The following is a 13,405-nucleotide window of genomic DNA, read 5'->3' on the forward strand; positions in this document are numbered from 1 at the left end:
GTTGATCTTCCGAGGCCGGGCATGACCCAGGAAAGTGTGTCCGGCCAAATGGGATCAAGCGTGTTGGGGTATGTGGTGCACCCCTGCAGGGAAGTTAATCTATTCGAATAGCCGTGATCTTCGGTAACAGGACGACTTGGAGTTGTACCTTGACCTTATGACAACTAGAACCGGATACTTAATAAAACACACCCTTCCAAGTGCCAGATACAACCGGTGGTCGCTCTACCTCAGGGATATGAGGAGGGGATCGCCGGGTAGGATTATGCTATGAGATGCTACTTGGAGATGCTACTTGGAGGACTTCAATCTACTCTCTTATACTTGATGCAAGACGGAGGCTGCCAGAAGCGTAGTCTTCGACAGGATTAGCTATCCCCCTCTTATTCTGGCATTCTGCAGTTCAGTCCACTGATATGGCCTCCTTACACATATACCCATGCATATGTAGTATAGTTCCTTGCTTGCGAGTACTTTGGATGAGTACTCACGGTTGCTTTCTCCCCCCTTTTTCCCCTTTCCTTCTTCCTGGTTGTCGCAACCAGATGCTGGAGTCCAGGAGCCAGACGCCACCGTCGACGACGACCCCTACTACACCGGAGGTGCCTACTACTACGTGCTGCCGCTGACGACGACCTGGAGTAGTTAGGAGGATCCCAGGCAGGAGGCCTGCGCCTCTTTCGATCTGTTTCGCAGTTTGTGCTAGCCTTCTTAAGGCAAACTTGTTTAACTTATGTCTGTACTCAGATATTGTTGCTTCCGCTGACTCGTCTATGATCGAGCACTTGTATTCGAGCCCTCGAGGCCCCTGGCTTGTATTATGATGCTTGTATGACTTATTTATGTTTTAGAGTTGTGTTGTGATATCTTTCCGTGAGTCCCTGATCTTGATCGTACACATTTGCGTGCATGATTAGTGTACGATTAAATCGGGGGCGTCACAGGATTCCCTCCGCAAGTGCGGACGGTGAACATGATATACGCAACCCACATCCCCAAAAGGGAGCGGAAGCGTGCTCTCAAGGACGTCTATGCGTTGGAGCCAGTCGCCCCAAAGTTCAACCCATGGTCCTCCTGCCCGATCACTTTTGATCGAAGGGACCACCCCACTAGCATCCGTCACAGCGGATTCACCGCATTGGTCCTAGAACCAATAATTGACGGATTTCACCTCACTAGAGTCCTCATGGACGGCGGTAGCAGCCTGAACCTGCTTTATCAGGATACAGTGCGAAAAATGGGGATCCCTCAAGGATTAAACCCACAAAGACAACCTTTAAAGGCGTCATACCAGGTGTAGAAGCCAGCTGTACAGGCTCGGTTACACTCGAAGTGGTCTTCGGATCCACGGATAATTTCTGAAGCGAAGAGTTAATCTTCGATATAGTCCCCTTCCACAGTGGCTATCACGCCTTGCTCGGACGAACCGCATTTGCAAAATTCAATGCGGTGCCGCACTACGCATATCTCAAGCTCAAGATGCCAGGCCCTCGCGGAGTCATCACGGTAAATGGAAACACCGAACGCTCTCTCCGAATGGAGGAGCACACGGCGGCCCTGGCGGCGGAAGTACAGAGCAGCCTCTCAAGGCAATTCTCCAATCCGGGTGTTAAACATCCGGACAACGTCAAGCGCGCCCAAAGTAACCTACAACAAAGCCGGCTGGCACGTTCTGAGCAAGCATAGCAGTGCGGCCTCAACCCCAGCCCTCGCCAGACGGTGATATCGGTACCACGCGTACATAATTACGCTTTGAAAGTACCATGGGCATAAGGGGGGGGGGGGCACAACTACGGCACGCCCAGAATGCGGCTCAACCGCACTTAGGGGCTCCCTATTCTGTCGTTTCCTTTTTTTTTCAGGACCCAACTATTTGGAAGACCTATCCGGCTATACACTCGCCGAACACACGATGCAACAGCCAAGGCGAGAAGAAGCCGCGTCGAATGTCCAGGTGGTCTCTATAACGAGTTAAATACCTGTTTTTACTTAAAAGTCCCGCAGCTTTCCCCTGGAGAGGGACATGTCAAATAATCCCATCTCTTGGTCATCGCACTATTTGTATGGTTCTGCTCTCATAGCAGCCCCTTTTTAATAAACAAGACATAGCTCTTATCAATTATTGTATTCATCTATTTTTATACATATATGTTCAGTCATGACATTACGCAAGTATACACTTTGGTACGGCCAATACACCAGGGGCTTAAGCACCCCATAACATGGTGTGAGAAGACCGAACACTCTCTTGAGTGTGGCACCCTGAACTTATAGCACTATATGCATCGGCTCCGAATCATGTCTTGGGTCAATAGTTGGGTTTGCCCGGCTCCCATGTTTTGGTACCTTACGTTCCACAATGTTGGATAAGGTAGCGCTGGGAGAACTACTGTGATTGTGCCCCAGTTGAGCTGGGTTAACACCTCAGTAGAGAAAGCTAAAACTGACCGTCATGATAGTGCGAGAGACCGGTCGCTGTTCGCGAGGTTTTTCGAGTCCTTAAAGACTTATGCCGGTTAGAGCGAGGAGCCAGATTTATCTGGCCTAGGCATGGATAGCGCCCCGAACTCGGTCTTCCGAATACTAGGGGCTTCGCCGAAATTTAAAATTATAGAATTTTATGGCTAAGTGAGAGTGATAAAGCATTATAAGTCCGATGGCCTGGTTCGTTGTGCCGAGCGCCTCCCTAGACGGACCCAAGAATGGGAACAAGAGCGCTCAGGTTTATCCCGAACACCCCAACACTCATGGCATGGGGGTAGAAGCCGACGACTTGCATCTCTCAAGTTTGATAAACAGCCGCACAGAAGGTAATATTTTAAATTAACAAGCGTTGCTTAACGCATATGAACAAAGTTTTCAGCATACAGGATAACAGATGCGAGTCTACTCAAAAATTACATCTTTGGAGCATTCATCCGCTATAAGGCGGGCACCCTTCAGGACGCCCTTATAATACATCTCGGGCATGCGATACTCCTTGCCCGGCGGTGGCGCATCTGTCAAAAGCTTCTCCGTGTCCAGCTTGCCCCAGTGCACTTTAGCACGGGCAAGGGTCCGACGGGCACCTTTAATACAGACGGAGCGCTTGATGACCTCAATCCATGGACACACGTCCACCAGCCGCCGCACCAGACCGAAGTAGCTCCCAGGCATGGCTTCTCTAGGCCACAGCCAAACTATGAGGCCCTTCATGGCCTGTTCGGCCACCTTGTGGAGCTCGACCAGCTGCTTCAGCTGGTCGCTCAGGGGCACCGGATGTTCGGCCTCAACATACTGAGACCAGAACACCTTTTCTGTCGAGCTCTCCTCCTCGGTTCGGTAGAACGCGGCAGCATCAGACACACTACGGGGCATATCGGCGAACACTCCTGGAGAGCTCCGGATTCGGGTAAGTAACAGATAATTTACTTTTATATTCTTGCTTTGCATAAAGAATGCCTTACCCGCCGCTATCTTCTACATCGCCTCGATCTCCTGGAGGGCCTTCTGGGCTTCGGCCTTAGTGGTTTTGGCACTCTCAAGAGCCAAGGCGAGCTCGGACTCTCGAGTCTTCGAGTCACGCTCCAAACTCTTGTGTTTTTCCACGAGAGCCTGGAGGTCTTGCTGCACCTCCGCTACCCGCGCCTCCTGCTTCTCTCGCTCGGTGCACTCCAAGGCCGCACTGTTTTCAGCCTTGGAGACCGCCTCCTTCAGGGTCGCCACCTCGGTCGTGGCCCCTGCAACATTTACATTGGTCCTGTCATTATTTACAACCAAGTATTTCTATATACATTTACATGTGGTACTACATACCCTCCTTTTCCTCGAGCTGCTTCTTGGCATGGCCGAGCTTGCTCTCAGACCGCTCGAGGCTCTCCTTCAATGCATTAACCTCCGCAGTCAGTGCGGTAGAGGTCAGCAGCGCAGCCTGCATTCCCATATTGACATATTTTTGTTAGACTCCTGCTTATATCTTTTTAGATCCTCAGCTTGGCTTTTCTTTCCGAATGCCGAACTGAGCATCAGGGGCTACTGTCTATGCGGTAACATTTTTATATGTTTTGAACACATACCTCAAAGCCTGTTAATAGACTTGTACAGGCTTCTGTCAGCCCGCTCTTGGCGGACTGAACCTTCTGAATCACCGCACTCATAACAGTGCGGTGTTCCTCGTCGATGAGGCGCCGTTAAGCACCTCCAGCAAATTGTCCGGCGCCTCCGGATGGACGGAGGTCACCGGCGTCGTAGGCTTGCCCTTCTTATGAAGGCACCGCCTGTCGGACTCTGCAACCGTTGATGGTTCCGGAGCAGTGTCCGGCCCGAGGCCGGACTTAGATCCCTCTGGGGCTTTACCCCCTTTGGGCCTGGAGTCCGGGAGGTCGCCTTGAGGCGCCTCTAGGACCACCTCTTCCTGGTTCAGTCCCTTTTAGGACTCCACCTCGGCGTCGTCCGTAGGGAGAGGGGAGGAGGCCGTCGGAAGTGAAGCGTTGTTCACATGCGACGAATTCAGGGAGCCGCTCGACGAATCGCTGAGCTGAGCTCTGGGCGGACTACATAATTAAATTTGGCGTCAGAAGCTACCGAATAATAGAGGAGCACCATAAGTCATTCGGGTAACCAGACACTTACGATTTTGCCAGGGGCTTGACCCTGGATGTCCATTCCTCCCCGCCGTCTTCGGCATCGGAGGCGTAGTCCGACAGAAGGGTCTTCCCCTTCTTGGACCCTCCGGCCTCCCCAGTTGGGGCGGCCTTTCTTTTCTTTCCTCCCCCCGTTGGAGGGGGAGAGGCTTCTTCTTCTTCCTCCTCCTCGTCTTCAGAGGCGGAGGGTGCTTCGGGGTTGTCGGGCGATGAATCCCACACCACCAGGCGCCGGGAGCTCTTTCGAGTCCCCGTGGCCTTCTTCTTGGCCTTCTTCTCCGGCACCACGTGAGGTGCCGGAACCAGCAGCCCCGTCAATCGGGCGTCCGCTGGGTCTTCTGGTAGGGGAGCCAGACAGATAACCTGCCCGGACTTCTTCAGCCAGTCCTGTCAAAGGTAGGGGAGTTTAGATCCTGCATAGAGTCAGACTATGAAAGACAAGAGTCCCGTAAAGGGTAGAATAGCTTACCTCGTTGGCCTGGCGCCGCAAGCTGAATCCGCGATCTTCGGTAGCGGATGCGGGGGCCTCGGCGCCCTTGAACAGCACCTTCCAGGCATCTTCGTACGTGGTGTCGAAGAGCCCGCTCAAGGTTTGGTGCTGTGCCGGATCAAACTCCCACAATTTGAAGGCCCGTTGTTGGCATGGGAGGACCCAGCGGATAAGCATGACCTGGACTACTTTGACGAGCTTGAGATTCTTGTTCACCAGCTTTTTGACGCAGGTTTGGAGTCCGGTCAGCTCTTCCAAATCTCCCCACGTTAGGCCCGTCTCTTTCAAGGAGGTGAGCCGTGTGGGAAAGCTAGATCAGAATTCGGGGGCCGCTTCCCATTTGGGGTCGCGTGGCTCGGTGATGTAGAACCACCCCGATTGCCACCCTTTTATTGTCTCCACAAAGGAGCCCTCGAGCCATAGGACGTTGGCCATTCGGCCCACCATGGCACCTCCGCACTCCGCTTGGCGGCCGCCCACTACTTTCGGCTTGACATTAAAAGTCTTCAACCATAAGCCGAAGTGGGGCTGGATGCAGAGGAAGGCCTCGCGCATGATGATAAACGCCGAGATGTTGAGGATGAAGTTTGGGGCCAGATCGTGGAAGTCCAGGCCATAGTAGAACATGAGCCCCCGAACGAACGGGTGAAGAGGAAAGCCCAGTCCGCGGAGGAAATGGGGGAGAAAAACAACCCTCTCATGGGGCCTGGGGGTGGGGATGAGTTGCCCCACATCTGGAAGCCGGTGCGCGATGTCGTCAGACAAGTATCCGGCCTTCCTCAACTTTTTGATTTGCCCCTCCGTGACGGAGGAGGCCATCCATCTACCTCCCGCTCCGGACATGATTGGATTAGGTTGAGGTGGGAAGTGCGGGCTTGGGCATTGGAGCTCAAGCACGCAGGGGCGGATAAGCAAAGGAGGAAGAAGGCGTAAATGGAAAGGGTAGATCCTTATCCCCTTATATGGGCGGCCGAAACTATGAGCCCCCACCGGCCTAATAACACTCGCTTATCTCCCAAGCGCCGCAGTTAATGGCGCGGTTGGGTTACCCACGCCCGTATTGATGAGAATCCCGGAATAAGGGGACACGATCTCTGCTTTGACAAGACGTGCCAAGGAAACCGCCTCGCTAAACGCGCTGAGGTGGAACAGTAAAATGGTTCGAATAAAGGCTTGGCCGTGGTGTGATGTCACGCTACGGAATACGTCAGCAGATTGGATTTGTGCAGATATTACTCCCTCTATGGTGGTATGTGGAACTTATTTTTGCAGAGCCGGACACTATCCTTGTGTTCAACATCTTCTATGAAGTATTCGGAGGAGGAACCCGTCTTGCAATGCCGAAGACAATTTGCGCGCCGGACTCGTCGTCATTGAAGCCTGGTTCAGGGGCTACTGAGGGAGTCCTGGATTAGGGGGTGTCCGGGTGGCCGGACTATGACCTTTGGCCGGACTCCCGGACTATGAAGATACAAGATTGAAGACTTCGTCCCGTGTCCGGATGGGACTTTCCTTGGCGTGGAAGGCAAGCTTGGCGATACGATATGAAGATCTTCTCCCATTGTAACCGACTGTGTGTAACCCTAGCCCTCTCCGGTGTCTATATAAACCGGAGAGTTTTAGTCCGTAGGACGAACAACAATCCTACCATAGGCTAGCTTCTAGGGTTTAGCCTCTCTGATCTCGTGGTAGATCAACTCTTGTATTACCCATATCATCAATATTAATCAAGCAGGAGTAGGGTTTTACCTCCACCGAGAGGGCCCGAACCTGGGTAAAAACATCGTGTCCCTTGTCTCCTATTACCATCCGCCTAGACGCACAGTTCGGGACCCCCTACCCGAGATCCGCCGGTTTTGACACCGACACTTGGCGATACGGATATGTAGATCTCCTCCCATTGTAACCGACTCTGTGTAACCCTAGCCCTCTCTGGTGTTTATATAAACCGGAGGGTTTTAGTCCGTAGGACGAACAACAATCATACCATAGGCTAGCTTCTAGGGTTTAGCCTCTCTGATCTCGTGGTAGATCTACTCTTGTACTACCCATATCATCAATATTAATCAAGCAGGAGTAGGGTTTTACCTCCATCGAGAGGGCCCAAACCTGGGTAAAAACATCATGTCCCTTGTCTCCTGTTACCATCCGCCTAGACGCACAGTTCGGGACCCCCTACCCGAGATCCGCCGGTTTTGACACCGACAGTCATGTTGCATGGCTAAAAAAAATTACATAAGGGAAAGTCTAGCACAGAGCCTAAAAGTAATGGCTCGAAGACTCCAGTGATGCCCTACCACATGTTTGCGCCATTTATCCTTAGTAATAAATCCTTTGATAGGAGTATTTGATGGTTGGTCGTAAAGAAGGGAAACGCTACCTTGAAAGGATCGCTGGTGCAACCATACAACGGATAGGGCTCTTAATGAACCTATAGTGAAAAATGTATGAGGTCCAAATAGGGTCAAGCCGTACTATGGATTTTTTCCCACAGTGTGCCTTCGGCGTTGCCCAAGGTATTTTGAGTGTGTCGTTATGTACATGCGGTACATAAGCCGCAACCTTATGGGGCGATCAGCGGAGGCCAAAATGCTAGTCGAGGTTTGAATCCATCGAATTATCGCAATGATGCGTGGACCGGACTCATTTAGAGATGTTGTTGGCTTTAATGTCCGATGAATTATTCGGCTTGATAAGGCCGCCATACACCACGGCTGCAAGGGCCGTGGTGTGCTCTTCAGTACAGAGGGAGCGCTCCATATTTCCATTGACTGTAATGACGCCACGTGGTCCGGGCATCTTAAGCTTCAAATAAGCATAGTTCAGGACTGCATTAAAGCGGGCAAAAGCGGTTCGTCCGAGCAGTGCGTGATAACCACTTCGGAAGGGGACGATGTCGAAGATCAGTTCTTCACTTCGGAAGTTGTCTGGGGAGCCGAATACTACCTCCAGTGTGAGTGAGCCCATACAATGGGCCTCCACGCCGGGTATCACACTTTTAAAAGTAGTGTTACTATCCCTGATTCTTGGTGGGTCAATGCCCATCTTGTGGATAGTGTCTTGATAAATTAAGTTGAGACTGCTACCACCGTCCATGAGGACTCTAGTAAGATGGTATCCATCGATAATTGGATCGAGTACCAGGGCGGCCGAACCCCCGTGATGGATACTCGTTGGGTGATCCTTGCGATCAAAAGTGATCGGACATGCTGACCATGGGTTGAATTTTGGGGCGACAGGCTCTACGGCGTAGACGTCCCTTAGTGCACGCTTGCGCTCCCTTTTAGGAATGTGAGTGACATAGATCATGTTCACTGTTTTCACCTCGGGGGGAAACTACTTTTGGCCCCCGGTGTTCGACTGACGGGGCTCATCATCATCCTCACTTGGAGGTCCCTTTCCCTTGTGTTCGGTATTTATCTTACCGGCCTGTTTGAAAACCCAACAATTTCTGTTGGTGTGGTTAGCAGCCTTATCGGGTGTGCCATAAATCTGACAGGGCCTCTCAAGGATTTTGTCCAAGTTGGATGGACCGTCCCTGTTGCCTTTGAAAGGTTTCTTCCGCTGACGGGATTTGGAACCACTGAATCTGGCATTGACTGTCCTATCATCTGCATCGTCATTACTACTCCGACATTTATTCTTATTGCGACATGGTCTACCATTGCCGTCCCTGGCCTCATAAGTGTCGGGATCACTGGAGTTGTTGCTTCTATGAGCCAACCAGCTCACCCACACAAAAACAGGTCATGAGTGCAATTAAGGCTGCCATGGTCTTCGGCTTTTCCTGCCCGAGGTGTCGGGCGAGCCATTTCCCACGGACGTTGTGTTTGAAGGCCACTAAGGCTTCGGTGTCTGGACAGTCCATGATTTGGTTCTTTTTGATTAGGAACCGATTCCAAAGCTTGCGAGATGACTCGCCAGGTTGCTGGATTATGTGACTTAGGTCGTCCGCATCCGGTGGCCAGACATAAGTGCCCTAGAAGTTGGCCCGAAAAGCATCTTCTAAATCTTCCTAGCTTCCAATGGAGTTCACTTGGGGGATGTTCAACTAGTGTCGTGCTGGTTCTTTCAGCTTTAGAGGAAGATATTTAATGGCGTGAAGGTCATCTCCATGAGCCATATGAATGTGGAGAAGAAAATCTTCGATCCAGATGGCCGGATCTGTCGTTCCATCGTACTGCTCGATGTTTACGGGTTTGAACCCTTTCGGAAACTGGTGTTGCATTACCTCGTCAGTAAAGCACATAGGGTGTGTAGCACCCCTGTATCGTGCGACATCACGACGGAGATCGGATGAAATCTAAGTTCGGTGATGATCCTGAATATTGTAATGTTCATCATGCTGGACTTCATAGCCGTTATCTCGTGCCGGGGTACGGCCTCTTGATCCATAGATTGATTGGGTTTGACTGGCTTTATTGGCCAGGTCCTGGTGCAAGTCATATGTGTAGCCCGCAGCTACTGTCTCCTTGCCTCTTCGGTGAGGGGGTGTGGGCTGGTGTTCGGCTTGATATGCCGCTTTATCCCGTCCACATGGTGGTCAGTCTGGTTGATTTGCATGACTGTATTTTGACGGTATTGGCTCAAGGGCTTCGTCGTCAAATTGTGGCAGCAGCTTGCGCTTGGGGTAACTTTTTATGGGTCGCTCAGGGCCGTACTCCTCGGTGGCCAGGACCTTGGTCCACCGTTCGTTGAGCGTATCCTGATCAGCTTTGAGCTACTGCTATTTGTTTTTCAGGCTCCGCGCTGTGGCGATCAGCTGTCACTTGAAGCGTTCTTGCTCGAGGGGTTCCTCTGGGACAATAAAATCTTCGTCACTGAGGCTAACATCCTCTTCTGAGACTGGCATATAATTGTTGTCTTCCAAATCTTCGTGATCAGCGTGTTCGGGGCTATACTGACCCTCCTCCCTCTCATCCTGTTTGGATGTGGGCTCGACGGGGTGTTCGGGATCTTCGGCATTATCCAGAGTCTCATTATGTCCAGTGCTGGTGTTACTATCCTTTACCCGACGTGATCGTAAGCGGCGCCGCTGACGTCGGTGCTTTGGTGGTTCATCGACGGGCTTGTCCTTCCCTGGATCTTGAATGCCATTGTCGTCCTTCTTCTCAGGAGTGTCCACCATGTATACGTCATAGGTTGAAGTGGCCGTCCAACGCCTTGTGATGGGTGGGACTTGGCCTGATTTGGCGTCGACATCGTCATCCATACCGTCGATGTCTTTGGACGCGTAGTCTAGCATGTCAGTTAAATCCTCGATAGTGGCAATTAAGTGGCTGGTGGGCAGGTCATAAAATTCCCTGCTCCTAGCCCCCAGGCCATGCTAGGTGTAGTTCAAAGGCAAAGCTTCCGTAACAGCGAGAGATCACATTAAGCCCAGTGCTTCGTCTAAGGGAAAAAGCTAGGTGGGAGTCTGCGGATCTGTAGGGCTAAGTTCAGCGATAGACACCTGAACGGGCCCAATCGACGCAGACCTTGGCAGTTCAGAGCTGTCGTCCAGAGGCGAGTCCAAAACCGCATCTGGGTCTCCTCTCGAAAGTCTGGCGGGGCTGATCCTCCCGTCTTCGGACGATACGACCCGCTCTGGATCTAAGGCCGAGGCGGGTGTGAGTGTCGACCCCTGGACGGGATCTAAGTGCGGATCCGAAGAGCTTCCTTCATGGGGGCAAGGGGCGGCAACCGTGGCCGCAAACCCCTTGAAGATCAGATCTCCTTGGATATCGGCGATGTAATTCAGGTTTCCAAACCCGATGTGGTGGCCGGGGGCATAACTATCGACTTGCTCGAGACGGCTGGTCGAGTTGGCACGAAGCACGAAGCCGCTGAACACAAAGACCTATCCAGTAAGAAAGGTTTCCCTGGACGCTGCATCATTGTTGATGAAGAGGCGCGCCATCAATCCCTCTGTCTACAATATAGTGGAGCTCTTAATGAAAGCACCAATGTCGGTGTCAAAACCGGCAGATCTCGGGTAGGGGGGCCAAGCTGTATGTCTGAGGATCGATGGTAACAATGATCAAAGGGACACAATGTTTACCCAGGTTCGGGCCCTCTTAATGAAGGTAAAACCCTACTCCTGCTTGATTATATTCGATGAGTATAGGGGTTACAAGAGGTGATCTACCTCGAGATTGTAATGGCTAAACCCTAGCTTGGCTAGCCTATCAATGTTATGATCCTGCCTTTGGTCTAAACCCTCCGATTCATACAGATACCGGAGGGGCTGAGGGCTGTACATAGTCGGTTTAACAGAAAGGAAATAGTATATCCGGACACCTAAACTTGTCATTCATGCATGCGGGAGTCCTAACCGGACACGAGAGGTGGTCATCTTCCTTGTATCTTGACGACCCATTAGTCCGGCCCATATCGAATAGATCGGACGCCCGAGGACCCCTTAGTCCAGGACTCCCTCACCCACCAGGAGACCACAAGGGTAGAGGGCGTGCTCTACCCCCTGGGCGTGCCCCCTGCCTTGTGGGTCCCCTAGACCTCCTCCGACCCTAACTCCAACTCTATATATTCACATCTAGAGAGAAAAAAAATCAGAGAGAGGGATTCATCACGTTTTACGATACGGAGCCACCACCGCCTCCTGTTCTTCATCGGAAGGGTGGATCTGGAGTTTGTTCGAGGCTCCGGAGAGGGGGATTCGTCGCCTTCATCATCACCAACCTTCCTCCATCACCAATTTCATGATGCTCACTGCCATGCGTGAGTAATTCCATCGTAGGCTCGTTGGACGGTGATGGGTCGGATGAGATTTATCATGTAATCGAGTTAGTTTTGTTAGGGCTTGATCCCTAGTATCCACTATGTTCTAAGATTGATGTTGCTATGACTTTGCTATGCTTAATGCTTGTCATTAGGGCCCGAGTGCCATGATTGCAGATCTGAACCTATTATGTTTTCATGAATATATTTGTGTTCTTGATCCTTTCTTGCAAGTTGTAGACACCTATTATGATTTATGTTCCGCATACCCCAAGGTGACACTAATTGGGATTCTTTCCGGTGATTACCGTAGTTTGAGGAGTTCATGTATTCACTAAGTGCTAATGCTTTGGTCCAGTTCTCTATTAAAAGGAGGCCTTAATATCCCTTAGTTTTCATTAGGACCCCGCTGCCACGGGAGGGTAGGACAAACGATGTCATGCAAGTTCTTTTCCATAAGCCCATATGACTATATAGGGAATACATGCCTCCATTATATTGATGAATTGGAGCTAGTTCTGTGTCACCCTAGGTTATGACTGCTACATGTTGCATATCATCTCACGCAATTATCATTGCAGATCCATTGCCAACGAGCTTTTCACATATTGATCTTTGCTAAGTGCTATGTCTTGAGCTTGCGTTGGTTTTCCTTGAAGAGGAAAGGGTGATGCAGCCATAGTAGCGTAAGTATTTCCCTCAGTTTTTGAGAACCAAGGTATCAATCCAGTAGGAGGCTCCCCAAAAGTCCCACGCACCTAGACAAACAAACAAAGAACTCGCAACCAACACAATAAAGGGGTTGTGTCAATCCCTTCACGACCACTTGCGAAAGTGAGATCTGATAGAGATAGTATGATAAGATAAATATATTTTTGGTATTTTATAATATAGATAAGAAAAGTAAAGATGCTAAAAGTAGATTGAAAGCTTATATGATAAAAGATAGACCTGGGGCCATAGGTTTCACTAGTGGATTCTCTCATGATAGCATAAGTATTACGGTGGGTGAACAAATTACTGTCGAGCAATTGATAGAAAAGCGAATAATTATGAGATTATCTAGGAATGATCATGTATATAGGCATCACGTCCACGACAAATAGACCGACTCCTGCCTGCATCTACTACTATTACTCCACACATCGACCGCTATCCATCATGCATCTAGAGTATGAAGTTCATAAAGAACAGAGTAACGCATTAAGAAAGATGACATGATGTAGAGGGATAAACTCATGCAATATGATATAAACCCCATCTTTTTATCCTCGATGGCAACAATACAATACGTGCCTTGCTGCCCCTGTTGTCACTGGGAAAGGACACCGCAAGATTGAACCCAAAGCTAAGCACTTCTCCCATTGCAAGAAAGATCAACCTAGTAGGCCAAACCAAACTAATAATTCAAAGAGACTTGCAAAGATAACTTAATCACACATAAAAGAATTTAGAGAAGATTCAAATATTTCTCATAGATAAACTTGATCATAAACCCACAATTCATCGGATCTCGACAAACACACCACAAAAAGAGTTACATCGAATAGGTCTCCAAGAAGATCGAGGAGAGCAT

Source organism: Triticum aestivum, chromosome 4B (genome assembly GCF_018294505.1).
Source record: "Triticum aestivum cultivar Chinese Spring chromosome 4B, IWGSC CS RefSeq v2.1, whole genome shotgun sequence".
NCBI lineage: Eukaryota > Viridiplantae > Streptophyta > Magnoliopsida > Poales > Poaceae > Triticum > Triticum aestivum.